General features: G+C 50.1%; 1 long non-coding RNA gene across 2 annotated transcripts; it reads left to right on the top strand.

The window, feature by feature from the left end:
- Positions 1 to 2,774: 2,774 nt before the first annotated feature.
- LOC121011644 (uncharacterized) lies at positions 2,775 to 12,061 on the top strand. Of its 2 annotated transcripts, XR_005781679.1 has the most exons (6): positions 2,775 to 3,323; positions 4,337 to 4,443; positions 6,079 to 6,178; positions 8,473 to 9,294; positions 10,566 to 10,750; positions 11,856 to 12,061. It is a non-coding gene; the product is annotated as an uncharacterized LOC121011644 (long non-coding RNA). The 2 variants fall into 2 exon arrangements; XR_005781680.1 differs by lacking the exon at positions 8,473 to 9,294.
- Positions 12,062 to 15,482: the final 3,421 nt, after the last annotated feature.

Genomic DNA, 15,482 nt, shown 5'->3' with positions numbered 1-15,482 from the left:
AGGTAGAGGGGAGCCTAAGGTGGGGACAGAGGACCAGAGGGTGTGGGGAGGAAGCCACCCAGCCCTGGGTAGTCCCTCCACACACTGGGAAAACCAGATATGATTATATTTATTATAGGTCTATGGCGCAAAGAGAAAAGCCAGTGTTAAGGCCCTGGGGTTCCCACTACACGTCTCTGCCTTTTCCTCCGCAAATGATTCTGCATGAACCACGGCTCCCCCTTAGGAGACCCCCTGCAGATCCCAGCGCCTCATTGCTAGCAAGGGCGACAGGCACCAGAAGTTGGAACACTCGAGGGAGCCCCCAAAGGGGAAGGTGTGGAGTGGTCCAGGATGAGCCTTTTCTCTGGGGATGTGTCGGGCGGGGGGAGGACCAAGAGCAGAATGGAGCAAAACTGGGTCCGCTGGGTGCTGGGACAGAAGTGGTGCCTCCTCGTTCAGGCCGCAGGACAAGCCACCTCCAGGGGCGCTGATGGCTGAGTCTGGGCAGTACTTGGGCAGCAGGCTGTGAAAGGGAAGGGGGCTGCAAGGAACCCCACCCCACCCCTACACTTCCACGCCCAGAACTGGCAGCTTCGGCAGGTCGTGCGTGCCGCGCTGGGGTGTGCCAGGCACCCAGCCTGTCCGCCTCTGCGGGACCAAACGGGAACTTCACGGAGGGCGTGTCCCCAGCTCCACCCCCGCCCCCCACTTCTGTGCGAGGAGTCCGCGAGGGCCCTCCCAGGCCCCCCACACCCACCGCCCTGTGGTCTTCTGTCGCTTTCTCACTGGCTTCCCCACCCACCCCCCCCATCGGCCCCCCTCGGTGTGAGAACCAGCAAAATGCATGCTTTCACCCAGACCCGAGTAAATCACTAAGTGACATAGAAAGTTAAGTTCAACACTCGGGAAAATTGAATTTATCTTGGAAATGCTTTATTCTTCCAAAAGTTCACTTTGGCAAAGTCTAATGTACAGAAAAGCATGAAATACTACGGCTACCGACGGAGCGGGTTCGTCGGCTGAGCATTAAGCCTCGGGGTCCGAATCCGGGCTCGCTCTCCGTCAACCACTCTTCTTTAACTCCCTATGTCCATCAACGTCCCTGCTAAATGGGGGCCTTACGCACATCTCATCTTGCCATAATGTCACAAGACCCAGAGAATTACAAATCAGGTTTAAGGCGGTAACCGTGACAGCCAAATCTAAGCACACAACAAGTGCATTAAGTATCTGTCTCCATTTAGCCTCATTCCAACCTACCTCTCCGCTCAGACCCGCTCCGTGCGGCGCTCAGCTGGAGGCAGCCTAAGATCCATTTTAGAGTGGACTGAAATATACATGACAGTTCACGCTGCACATGAACACATACAACTGTATAAAATATTTAAATAAAGACAGGAAAGAACAGAGGATTGCTGCAAAGCCTTTGGCAGACCCAGCCTTGGGGAATTTAGCAGCTTGAGATTCATTACAAATTTCATCTTTAATGTTATTTTTAGTTCAATATTTTGTAGCACTCAGAAGTAAATCTTGGTACGCTGTCTCCTCTCCCCCGGCTTCCTCTCTTCCGGTGTCTGATCCTTCGGTTTTACTGAAACCTAATACGTTTTCAATAAAATTGATTTGTGACGTCGTCATGCTGTTTGTTACCGTCTCCCATTCCTTGACGGAATGGGGGGGGGGGGAGAAGGATTGTGTGATTTGGCAAAGTGAGGCGGATTGCTCTTGATTGGGGAATAAATTGGCATGAACTTGGAAACCACCGCGCTGCAACACGGAAACTCCCCTCTCGTGCTCTGCCATTTTGAAGTTTCAGCCTCACGTTGCAGTCCTGAGTGCACAGGGTTCACCGACCTCCCCGGAGAGAGTCATCATCTCAGATACCGATGCAAAGGAGAGAAACAAACTCGGGCTTTCAATAATCGCTGCTCAGTGGCTCTCTCGATATGCCTTTCCACCTGGCAACCTCCAGCGAGTCTGTTGCTTTGAAATGCAATTCTAAAAGCAGGCACCTGTCCCCAAGGTGCGGGGCAGGAGAGGACAGGTTGACCAGAAGCTCTGTCCTGGGGTCGTTGCGCATACTTCCTTCCAGCTAGCGAGATGCAGAGAGTTAACTAAAGCTTTGTCCAGGAGGCAGCCCGCAAGATGAGAGGGAAGGCGGCAAAGGCTGACTAGCTGCCCAGCCAGCCCCTAAAATATATGAACTTGAAGCCCCTGGAACAGGGAGAGCACCCAGAAAATTCCTGATGGTTTTGGCTGAACTGGAATGGGGGGTGCTCATTTGTCACATTAGGGCACGGTTCGACTTCTGACCCCGGGAAGCAAAGGCGTGGTGAGTAAGGGTCACACTGAAGCAGCTTGAAAGAAGAGGACGTTCAACCCAAATACCAGGTGACCTGTGACGTTTGCCAGGTGGAGATTTTGGGAGCAAGTTATCTTATCTGTGACTTGGGTTTTCCATACCAACAACTGGTCTGGCAACGTCTGCCTCCGATTTTCACAGGGTATTTGAGAATGCAGGAACAAAAGAACCCTTTTAGCATGTTAGCATGTGTGCACGTGCAAAGGAAAAGGAGAGAACTGGATGGTTTTCTGGGTAGTTTATAACTGAATAAAGCCCAGTGGTTTTTAAACTAAAGACACTCAGAAATTTTGGTGCTGGAACAAAGTGTACCTGGAGAATTCAGGCCAAGGATTTATGGAAGGAGTGCTCTGGTATGGAATCTTCGGGGAGGGGAGGACAAGGAAGTGGGGGAGGGGAGGGGAGGAAGCCAGGCAATGAAACGCGTTCAGCTCGAGTCTACCCTCAGCCCCATGGGGAAGGAGGTCTGGAGCGTCAATGACTCCAAGAGCTGCCCCACCTTGAGGCAAGGGGTGTGGACTTTCAAATTCCTGTTTCCGTCCGCCATTGGTTGAGGCCACCTCAAGGAGGAAGGGGATTATTTCCCAGGTATCTCCAGGCAACGTGACTCCCAAGCACTGAGGACAATTCTTAGGGGATGTGTATAGTCAAGGCAGCCAGAGATAGCTCATAGCACCTGCTACAGGCAGATCTGGCCGGGGCACCCTTGGCACCTGCCCCAGGTGGACATGACTACCCACTGAGACCTCATTCTATCATTTTTCCTGCCGGCTGAGACCTACACCCCAGATCAGGGAAACAAGAAAATGCACCGCGTTCCAGTAAGCTCTTGAACATCTCAGAAGATAACTACCTCGCCAGGGTTCAGGCGGAAAGACGACTTGGTGCCTGGCAGCCCAGGTCTACGAGAAGAAGGGTCAAGTTGAGAACAGCAGAGGGACCATTTTTGCCTTTATCCTGTGACGTTACACTATTCCACGTAAGTAGCTGCCATCGGGCCCAACGAGAAAATACATTTCATACTGTGCCTGGCACATAGTAACCACTCGCTCCATGTTGGCTGGTGAGGATCATATTCCCAAACGGTGAGGTCAAAGAAATTAGCTGGGATTTTCTTCTTAATGAAAACTCTGATAAGATAATCATTGTCAGGTGGGGAGGCTTTGACTCCCTTGCTAACTGGGATGATTAACATGTACTTGATTACACCGGGGCAATGACAGTATATAGATTTTCTTCCGTGCCAACCTCAATGGCGTCGCGGTGGCCATGACTATTAGGAAAGATTCTGAGGCCGAACGAATCCAGGCTCAGGTTGAGGGGGTTCACTAATTAATTAATCCCGTCCACTGCACACACCAGAGGAGAGGTCCGAGCATGTGCAACCCAAGACAGCCCTGTCCTCTGGAGTCCTCGGAACTCATGGCTTTTATTAATCACAAAGCTCCAAGGAAGTGGATTGTAAGGGTTACTTAGCTTCTTAAGCAGCAAGTGTCAGACTCGGTGCTTTCTGCTTTTGGGAGGTGAGATGGGGGAAAAGTCCCCAGAGTGTGCCAGACGTAGAGATATTTCCCAGGGAGTACCTAGATGCTGGAAATGAGGAGAAAGGAGGAGGAGAATTTTGAGAAGAAAAAGCCCTCCACGACTTGCAGCCTCTACAATCACTAAGAGCGCTGGCATCCAAAATACAGCAAAAAGACCGACATCTCAGTGCAAAGATGGGCAAAGCATAGAACCTCTTAGACGAGAGCCAATGGCCGAAAACGCAAAGTTGCTCGATTTTCACCAGCTGCACGTGACATGTGAAATATAGCAGCATCACCTGTGCCAAATTGGCAGAACTTTGGAACCTGGTGATGTAAAGCGCTGGGGGGGAAGGGCGAGGGGGAGGACGGGGGGCAGCCTGAGTGGGGCTACACATCTCACAGACCCTTAAGGGAACAGATTGGTGAGACCTAGTATGACAGAAAAGGTGCAGATCTGTTCTTCCAGAACATCTATCTCTGGATAAGTATCCACTAGAACAACACTGCTCAAGGAGTCCCATGGAAGGATGTTCATGGTGGAATGAACCAAACTGCCCATCGCCAGGGAAAGGGGTAATAGTGAGGTAAGTCAGATGTCCAGTTCACCTCCGAGAAGCAAAGAAGCATCCGAGCCATGTTTACGTAGAGAACAGCAGGAGCGACCAGCCTTGGCTCCTAGGCCGTACACAGCATAGGCGGCTGACAGGGTAGAGGTCAGCTAGACACCTGTCCCTGTAACCCGCAGCAGCCTTGGGATCCCTTTCTTTTGGTGTTCACTGACCACATTCCCTAGGGAGCCCTTCTTGGAGTTGATTCTCAGGAAGGGCCGCCAGTAGCTTTCCTGCTGGATGCTGCTTGAGCTCAAGTTCACAGAGACAGAGATGTGGGGTGAGCAGGGGGCAAAACTACAGTACCCCCATCACTCAACCCTTTGACGCCTTCTGGGCAGGTTCCTACTATCTCTGGTGCTTTAGAGCAGACGTGAACAGGGGAAGAAAGTTGTCCGGGAACCCGTGGTCTCCTTGTCCATGGTGCTGGATGGTGAGTCTCTCCATATCAATAGCTCTTTGGCACCACAAGTCAGTGGCCAATAAATTGCTCAGAGGTATTTCTTCCCCATCCTCTGGGTCTTTCCAGACTCTGAGAACTTTCTAGGCAGAGAGCCTTCCCACAAATGCCTCCGGTGCTATCTCTGTTGTGTGGACTGCTCAGAACTTTCTTGTTCACTGCTACATTAAAAATGGCGGCCTGTCATCTCTGGGTGTCGTAGGCCCTCCAGGCCTCCCCGCTGCTGGCTAGTTCTCTCCCTGGTCTCTCCTCCAGGCTCAGCCCTGCAACCAGCTCCTGGGACTCTCATGCATGATCTGTTTTATCTTCACTGGGGAAAAACCTCCATGTGCTTTCTCAAGGCCAAGATGAGAGGTCTCGGGACAGCTGGCACATCCTTGAGGCAGTCCTGTGAGATCTGGGGCTGGGGGTGCAGAGGTGGATGCTGGTAGTTTCTGTGTCTTTCCATGACCAGGAAGGTAACGCCCCTGGGGGCATCCCTTGCCTGATAATAGCTCCCGCCACCCTGGGGGGTCGGGAGACCAATCTGTGGTCTCTTCTGCACAGTGTCCCAGTGAGTCTCAGCAGACCTGCGTCTGGTTGCCCACAGCAGTAACCTACTCCCGATGCCTCCTGCATTACCTGCCTTTCCTTTCCTCTCTCCCTTTCTTGCTCTCCCATTGATGTCTTCTGGGGTTACCAGCCAAATAAATGTGAACACTAGTATCCTTGTCTAAGGGCTGGCTTCTAGAAGAACCCAACTCAGGTTGGGACAAGCCAGACTGGGAAAAAGCTACCTGTTCCCCAGCTCACCCCTTCCATGCGTTTCAATGGGCTGTCCCATTCAGGAGAAACTTCTGCATTTCCATCGGTTAATGTGTTTAATCTGTTTCCGCTCTACCTGCTGACGGGTCAATGGCACAAACGCCAACCGCCCTCCGGCCTGGTAGACCCTGCCCCTCCCTCCCCTTCTTCCAGTCTCCCCATCAGACCCACACCCCTTGTTTACCAAATGCTCAATTTTGGTTATGTTACTATAAAAATCAAGCAGCTGGCAATTCCAGCTTGATTAGCAGGTCTCCAGTTTTGATTAGTAAATTACTGCGGTAATCAAGGTTAATTCTCATTGCAGCGCTCAGCAATGGATTTCATATTTTGCAGGGAAATGGTTTTCCTGCCTGGGATGGAGAACGTTTCATTAAAGGAACCCAGAGACGCGAAAGGAGGGAAGGGAACCCTGGCAGGACTGAGAATGTTTCCTGTAAGACTCCTGTCTCTCCAATCTGCCTTCAGATGGGCCCTTTCCTGGGAAAAAGGAGCCTGCACAAGACCTCTGGAACAAAACCGGTCTCCGACCTCAGGGCTTTCTGAGTCTTTGAGGAACCACGGAAACCCTTTTTGCTGGAATTGGAACCTAAGTGCTGGGGGCCAGGGGACAGGGCTCAAGATAAGAGGTGCCTTTGGGCAGATGATGCCTTTAAACACCAGTAGGGATGAAGGAGGGCAGGCGTCTGTCCCAGCTGGTTGGGGGCAGCTTCTGCACTGTCTGCCCTGGGGGAGGCCTCTCTCTCCAGGGAATGAATGGCACCTGTAGACCAGGTCTGGAGTCTGAGAGACACTCAGATTGAGAGAAAGCTCGTACGATTTCATTTCTGACTTTAACCTGGGTCTGGGGTTTGGACTGTGGAGTCTGGGTAAGTTGGGATTAAGGTGTCCTGTCCCACAACCAAGAAATAGGACAGAGGGGAGCGCCTGCGTGGCTCAGTCCTTTGAACATCCAACTCTTGATTTCAGTTCTGGTCATGATCCCAGGGTCGTGGGATGGAGCCCTGCGTCGGGCTCCGCACTGGGTGTGGAGTCTGCTCGGGATTCTCTCTCTCTCTCCCTCTGCCCCTCTCCCCTGCTTGTGTGCCTGTGCGCTCTCTCTCTCTCTCTCACAAATAATAATAATATAAAAATCTTGGGCCACCTGGGTGGCTCAATCGGTTAAGCATCTGACTTTGGCTCAGGTTATGATCTCCCGGTTTGTGCCCCTCTTCTGCTTACAGTCTCTCTCTCTCTCTCTCTCTCTCTCTCTCTCTCAGTATCTCTCTCTCTCTCTCTCAAAAATAAATAAACATTAAAAAAATTTTTTTTAATGTTAAGGAAAAAAAAAAGAAATAGGACAGAAGAGAGGAGGCTGGCCCAAGCCCACCCACCCAGGATCTCTCTGTGAGTTCACTCTCCATCTGTGACTCCCTATCCTGCAACCACTAAATGTCAGCAATGGACGCATTGCCTCCCATAGGTAACATTTGCTTTCAGCATCTCTTTGGGAGATGGACCCTGTCAATCGATTAGAATTCATGTAATTTGGTAGCAGGAGAAAGCACCACGTGCAGGTTGGCTGGATGGCTCAGAAGTGCCCTGGCCCCATCCTGTATCCTGGGGGTCTTGAGAAGGGGCTTCCTTCTTGGTGTCTCACGTTTCCATATTGCCCTTCCCAATTTCTGGAGTCCTGGAAGCTTATGAGCGCCTTTACAAAGTGGGGGTAGGAGGAGATGGGGCTTTGACCCGAAAAAGCTGGGGCAAACAGTCCCGTGTGGGGTGTAATTGACGGGTCTAAATCCTCGGTGTCCGTATGGACCACACTTCTAGGAGCAGATGTCTGCTCTGGAGGAGGCCGAGACGTGCCCACACCTCATTTCAATATGTTCCATTAGGCAGAAGGTGAAAGGCTCCCCCTCACCCTACAAACTCTTCAGACCCGTCAGGGCTCTCAGGCAAGAGCTCTCAGATTTTCAACTCTGTGTCTTTTGCGGGCACACACACCCAACCACCCTTAATGTTTTCCTGGCACCAATGTCCCGATGTGTTTGTTTGGAGCGGTATGAATAAGGCCCCATGCAAGAAGAGGGGACCCTCGGGGGAAATAATCAGAGGCCGGAAACTGATCAAACTCCTCCAGGATTCCTTGCCTAAGAGCCATTAAGTTTTCACACTTTTTTGGGTGGTGGGGGTGGGGCAACTGTCTGGGGGGCGGGGAATGCAACTTAGGAGGGAGACACAGGGTTCACCTCTCTCTCAGCCAGAGCATCAGCTGGACTCAAACCTCACCCAGCCATGTTAACATCCAGCCCGTCACTTGGTCCAGGCACTCCCTTCTCCATGCCCTTTTACCTCGGTTTCTTCATCTGTGAAATAGTCATTAGTTCTCATAGTAATTGAGTCAGAGGGCTGGGTGAGGACATGTGAGATAATACATCTAAAAGGTGTTAACCTCTTTAAAAAGTAGTGTTGATAGAGGTTTTTTTTTTGTTTTTTTTTTTAGTTTATTTATTTATTTTGAGGGTGGGGGGAAGGGGCAGAGGGAGAGGGAGAGAGAATCCCGAGCAAGCTCCGCACTGTCAGCACAGAGCCTGATGTGGGGCGTGAACCCACAAACTGTGAGATCATGACCTGGGCCGAAATCAAGAGTCGAATGCTTAACCGACTGAGCCACCCGGGAGCCCCCAAAAAAGCAGTGTTTAAATGTTATCTATTCCTGCCATTTCACAAGTGACCATGCTCCAACAGGGCAGCTCCAAGGTGCCACCCAGTGTTTGCTTCCTGTTTGCCGATGAGCCGTGAGCCAAAGCAAGCAACGTGGCCAAGCCCAGAGTCAATATGGGAGAGCGTGGACGCTGGGTAATATGACTCACTGCAGCCATTGATGGAACAAGTTAGCACACATGCCTTTCTTATCCCCCTGGTGATGTTGATGTTGACGACTGGCTTGGAAGAGAAATGCCTTTGCCATGACACGTGAGCACTTCGTTGCACTCCGGGATGAAACTCTGTCCCTAAGTTACCATGTTACCTATGACTCAGTTAAACTCCTTTGGCCACCTCAGTACCCAAATGGCTGTTACTTCCTGTGTGCTTCCGAGTTTTCTCTGTCCAAGCTCGTCAGCAGTTGTTACTATGTCTGCGTCTCCACGTTTGTGGCTCTTTGTCTCTCACCTCCTGGGGCCATTGGATTCTTCCTCTTCTTCTCCCCATTCCTTTGGCTTGGCTAAAACACCCGCAGGATGGAAGGGGCAGAGGGAAAGGAACTGGGAAAGAGGATACTTCAGAGTCAGTGGAGAATTCAAGGATCAGACCCTTCTCGGTGGGCCGTTAGATAGTAGGAAAAGGAGTTCTACTGAATTGGGTTTTCCCCAGACGAAATTGTACAAACTTTCTTAGCATCATGCAGATTTTCCTTTGTAGATGCCTGTCACCAGAGAAAAATGCCATTGTGTTGTGTCATGCTGATGCCACGCTGATACTGGTAACCCTACCAGCCTGCAGCGAGACTACGGAGTCAGAACCCAAGAACAATGACTTTTGGCATCATCTTCCCGCTGGTGACTGCAGGTGATGTCAGTTTGCCAAACAAAATTATAAGCAAAATGGATGTTGTGGGTCACAGCGCGGCAACGAATATATAGCTGCATTTCCTTCAATAAATCTGCCCTCTTCTGCCCGGACAAAGACATACAACCTATGGTGATTGACGTTTTCACCACTAAATTATACTATGTCTGTTTCTAGAAGAAATGTCTCCATTCCAAAATTAGCTAACCATCAACATAACATAAAATAACTTGAACACGGTGTCATTTCACAAAGATATTGATTCATGCAGACTTATTGGATTAATAACTGGTTTCCCATAAAAGGAGTAGTCACTATGTCTTTGGTAGACAGAAAAAATATACACTTTAGAACAATATATATTGGTACATTTAAGCCTGATTGCTGAGCTCAAATAAACAAAACAGTTTTCAGAGGCAACATTGCAAATGAAAACAGAGGTGACACAATGCAACTTACAAATGGATCCAGGGGTGATGGAAAGCTAATAAAAAAAGACAACTATTTATTTATTTGGGGCATTTGATTTTACTCTATTGGATTACACAAAGCTCTAATTTTTCACTGCAGTCAATCTGTATAAAAGTTCAACTGATTGAAGCACATATTTAATTCCCGAATGCCTTTTCTTTCAACCCCTACCTCCTCAGAGTTGGACAACCTTTTGGTGTCCTGAGTAGCAAAGAGGTTTGCTTATGTTGGAGCAACCAGACCAGAGGAGATATTTAAAGGCAATAGGTGATTTACTCACTTCCTAACGACAGCCAATCCACTCTTTCTCCTTGAGGACTGGTTTTGCCAATAGGCTGAGAAAATATGTTTCTTTCTGTTTTGGTTTCTTAGTTTATTTATTTATATTTTTTAAGTGTGATTTCTTCAGCGAAGTTCCATGGTAATAAAGTAATTGAAATTAATCTTCCTGGTTACTCATCCAACAAATCATCCCATGGCATTAAGAATAAAATTCGAGGGGCGCCTGGGTGGCGCAGTCGGTTCGGCGTCCGACTTCAGCCAGGTCACGATCTCGCGGTCCGGGAGTTCGAGCCCCACATTAGGCTCTGGGCTGATGGCTCGGAGCCTGGAGCCTGTTTCCGATTCTGTGTCTCCCTCTCTCTCTGCCCCTCCCCCGTTCATGCTCTGTCTCTCTCTGTCCCAAAAATAAATAAACGTTGAAAAAAAAAATTTTTTTTTAAAAAGAAACAGATATGCACCGTTTCATCATCCAGTTTTATTTTATTATGGCTTCCTATTACTGTCATCTCCTGCCACAGGAACATAAACTCCCTGGGGACACGCAGGGGCTCTTTTGGTCTTGTTGATGGCTATATCCACACGGGCCGGCATGGGGGCAGAACCTAGAAGGTATCCAATACCTGAATGGCCACATCTCTGAGAGGAAGACTCAGAAATGACAAGTTTTCATCTCGATGTGACTCCAGCTTTCTGACATGTCTTGGTAGGATCCCCATCGTCTTTGTACCTTTGTTTTTTCTTCCCTTAAAGAAAAGTGGTCTTCACTTGCTGCCCAGAAATGGTGCACAGATAAACTCAGTGCACCACAAAAAGGAACAAAATTTATTTATTTATTTATTTATTTATTTATTTATTTATTTACTTATTTATTTATAAAGTGCTTTCTGCGTATTCGCGGCAGGGTTGAGAGGTAGGAAAGAGTTCATTAATACGGAAAGCCAACCAACTATGGCCGTGAGGCCACCTCTTATGTAGGGATGGCAGGGCGCCTTTGGGAATGGCCACAGGAACTTTCAGGATCCCACCACAACTGGCTTTCCAATTTATCTTCTGGTGTGGAAGGAGATCACTGTTCCTGCAGTGGAACGCTAGATTAAGTAGTTGTATTAAAAAGGAATGTTTTAAAGTCCTAGAATCACACACCATGAGATGGCCACCCAAGGACAGACGTGTGGGAATGAGGCCCAGCAGGGACAGCAGATTCATGGTTCAATTTTTTGCTTATTTCTGGGCAAAAGCTGATTGAGTGAGCTGGCAGGTAGAGTGGGGGGCCGCTATTGCAACCATGGCTTTTCCGTCTCTGGCTCCCACTTCCCCCAAGTAGGTATGCGTTTGCATTAATCCTACCGTGGTAAATCCCCAGTGGCTTCAGGCTGCTCCAGGTTATTTGCAGCTTGATTTATCGCTTCTCTGGAGACCGGTGCAGACAGCCTATGAACTTCCAAATCCCTGGGAGGACTTGGTAGCTGTGTTCCCATCCGGAGGCCCGTGGAGGGGACTGTTCGCTCAGATCTCTCTCTCCAGGTGAGAGAGGTAGCCGTTTGGCAAGGTCTCGGGGCTTTAGGAACAGTCTCGAATTCCCTCTGCCTGCCAAAGCTGGGAAAGCCTTGCCCATCTGCCTCGTGAACTATGGAATATCTAAGGCAGCAGTCCAGCAGCATTTAAGGTCTTTTCTGATTGGCAGAACCTGCAAATAATATTGTAAGACCGGTACCAAAGAGCCCTGTAGCCACTGACTCTGGATCCTAGAAATGTGCACTCAAGCAGTGTTTATCCTACAGTCCTTAATTCCTGTCCTTATCCTGCAGGTCCAAAGAGCCTCTGCACGTCTCTCCAGAGACAGGCCTGGAACTTGCACCTGTGACGGCCACATCACTTTGCCCGTGGCTTTCCCCGGCTGTCTCTCCTGGGACAATGAATCAAGTGTGTTTGGCAAATGAAGATTTTTTTTTTTAAGTTTATTTTTTTTTTATTTTGAGAGAGAGAGAGAGAGAGAAAGAGAGAGAGAGAGAGAGCAGAGGGGCAGAGAGAGAGAAGGAGAGAGGGAGAATCCCAAGCAAGCTCCACACCGTGAGCACAGAGCCCGATGCGGGGCTCGAACTCACCAACCTCGAGATCATGACCTTGGCTGCTATCAAGAGTCGGATGCTTAACTGACTGAGCCACCCAGGTGCCCCCGAAGACTTTTTTTTCTTTTTGAGAGACTGGATACCTGCTGAATCTCCTTTGCAATTGGAGAAGTGCAAAACTATGTTAGTTCGGCACAGTTACACACACGTGAGAAAGAGGGAGAGAGAGGAAGTAGGTCCTGCAGGAGAAGAAGGCCCAGGAGGGTAACGTCGGCCAGCACACCTTGCCACCCCCTGAACTGCCTCAGGAACCACCTCTCCCATTCCGTGACCCTCACTTCCTTGTTTGTCCCCGACCCCCACCCCCCGCAATGATTTTGTAATTTCCAACCCAACCTTCCTGAAGATAAAAGACACCATGGGCGGGATCCATGAATAAAAGTCGTTATTTATCGATGCCAGTTTTGGGGAACATTTTTCCTTCTGATTCATGAACCACTTTTCTACATTCGAAAAGCAGTTCATAAATCGTTCAGCGCCGGCAGAAATTAATAATAATGAATCCATTTACATAAAATAGTCTCATCCTGCCAGGTGCTGATAATATTGGAAGCTAGACCCTCTTTGGGAAGCTGGATGGCATGGAGTGTGCGTGTGTGTGCGTGTGCGTGTGTGTGTGTCCCCACGCATCAGACCTCACGCCTCGTGTCTGCGAGCTTAACCCAAAGTTTAATTATTTAGCGCCCAGTCTTGATCACCGGGAGACGCCATTCAAAAACATGGGACAAGATGAAAAGAAGAGAAACAACCCAGTGCCTTAAGAAGACAGTCACGAGCCGTGTCAGAGGTCATATCCAGCCAAATTAACCCTTAAAGCCGTTCTGAGAAATGCGCCGAGGCACAGAATCATTAATTCCCGGGAGAAACCATCACATTTGTTTGTATCCACACACTCACGCACAAGCGTAAACACACAACGAGCTCCTGGGCACTGAAGCGAATGCAAAGTCAGCAGGTTGATTTATCGCAAACTGTGTTTTCCAACATACATGCCAACAAGCACAGGTTCTAACCGTTATTAGTGGGTCTTAGGTGGGAAAAGAGTACTGGGATCAAATAAGCTGGTGCGGCACCCAGCGAGGTCAAATTCAAGGGGTGCTTTCCCGCGGTAGATTACCACTCTCGCCAAAGTGGACTCAAAGGTTAGGCAAGACTGGCCGTTTGGCTTTGTTTGAGTTTTTCCCCTCAGAGACAGAAGGCTAAACCCTCCTACTCCCCAGCTCTCAGAACTGGGGTGTCTCTGGTCTGCACCTGGCTCCTTTCTTGGGTCGCACACTTAACCCTTTGTCCCCTCATGTCGCTCCTACGCCGATAGGAAACGTGTGGATTTTGTTTCACGTGCATTTGCGCTTTGTCTGCCTGCATTTTTAACTTGCGCACATGATGCCGCGTCGTGTATCTCGTCACACGTCCTTCCTGTTTCGCCCAGGCACCCTGATTGTCACAGGCACTCACGCTGCCCTAGGAACACACATTCTGATGCTTTGGGTCCCACACACGCTGCTCCATCATGACCGTCCGAGCTCCCGGGAGAGGGCACCCATGTGGCAGCCGGCTTGTAACGCTGCAAAGGGCATCCTTGAGGATGAGAGCAAGGGTTCCTTCGGCGCCTGCGTCCAGCAGCAGAACCGTTGGGCCACGGCACCTACATGCAATCCATCCTACCAAGTGGCACAGATGCTCCTGGGGGCGGCCGCTCGGGTCTGCGCTCCCACCAGCAGTGATGAAAGCCCCGCGTGCCTGCCAACACGTGGCGCTATCCAGCTGTCTCTTTTGCCATTCTAGAAGGTGTGAAGTGCTATCTTGTTTTAATGGCATTTTCTAATTACTAATAAATGTGAGCATCTCTTCGTGTGCTTATTAATTAGCCTTTTGAATCTCTTCCGTAAATGGACTATTTATAGCCTTTGTGCATTTTTTTTTTCTCCTTCTGGGATTGCTGTCTCCTTCTTGCCGATTTAGAGGAGTTTCTTGTCAGTTTTGGGCATCACAGCTATCTCTGCCCGTTCCATCATTGCCTACTCGCTGTCCACGGCGTCTTCAGAAATTCTCATTTTTTTTCTTTCTATAGTTCCGTGGTAGGAAGGCTTCTAAGACGGCCCCCCGTGATCCCTGCCTCTTGGCATCCACACGGCTGTGAACCCTCCTCGCCTCGAGCGTGGGCCGAAGCTGGCGACTCACTTCGAACCAAGGGGGTGCGGCAAAGACGACGCGAGGCCCCTCCGTGATTAGATGGCCACACATTGTGGCTTTCCATCTGCCAGCAGGCGCTATGGGTGACAGAAGCTGGCGTGTTGGAGGTTCACGTTAGCAAGGAGCTGAGAGTGGCCTGCCGGCCAGCAGGTGGTGAAGAACCTAGGCCCTCCGGCCCCCAGTCTGTGGAGAGCTGGACATTCACAGGAGCTTGGAGGCCAATGGGTGGCCTGGTAGACTGGAGGTGGCCGTGGCTCGGGTCGTGACCTCGGTTGTGGTCTGCGACAGACCCTGGAGTAGAAGCCCCGGCTAAGGGACACCCAGGTTTCCCGCCCACAGAGATAACAGTGCACACAGCTTGAAGGCACTAGGTTCTGAGGTAATTTGTTACTAAGCAGTCGATAGCCCGCACCGGTTCTGGGTTGCAGTCTGACGTGCGAGTCTTGAATCTGTCTCAGTTTCACCCTCGTTTGCGGCGTTAGGAACAGATCCCGCTTTATTTTTCAGGAGAATTGTTGGGAATTTCAGACCTGCCACTTACAGGCTGTCTCACAAGGTGAGGTGACGTGGGGAAAATGGCTTCGCGCCGCGTCTCCCTCACAGAAGGCACTTAGTGAACGACAGCTCCAGATGGCAGTGGTTCGAGGGCTGCGAGGGGCCGTCGGAGGCGAGCTTCTCCAAACTCGTGTCCCAGCCGGCCTTATCCTGGCTCCGCGTTTCACGTGGCTAAGTCTCAGCAGCTCACCTTGGACAACGCACCGTTGAGAGGGTGGGCCTTTGTTCTGGAAGCCTCCTCGGAGAGACGGGTCTCTTTGGGAGTGGACAGGACCGCTTTGAGGAGACAGTCCTGTGTCCTACAGTTGACTTTCCTACTGACTGGCTGTGCTCCCTTGAGGGGCTTCACTGTCCTTTCTGCCCTCAGTGTCCCCATATCTGTTGCAGGAAGCAGGTGCACAGGGCAACTTCTTTCCACCTTAGTGGCTAAATGGAATGGTGCCATCTTTGTTCTCTGAGAAGAATAGGAAGGTCTCAGTAAGGATTCTCACAGTTTGGGAGAAGAAGAAGATGCCAATTGGAACACACCTTGAGCAGGTGCAGGCCTGGGCAGATGGA

The sequence above is a fragment of the Herpailurus yagouaroundi genome, unplaced genomic scaffold (assembly GCF_014898765.1).
Source record: "Herpailurus yagouaroundi ecotype Mexico unplaced genomic scaffold, PumYag 194, whole genome shotgun sequence".
Taxonomy (NCBI): Eukaryota; Metazoa; Chordata; class Mammalia; order Carnivora; family Felidae; genus Herpailurus; species Herpailurus yagouaroundi.
The sequence above is the reverse complement of the archived record's forward strand: the minus strand, read 5'-3'. Positions and strand labels throughout refer to the sequence as shown.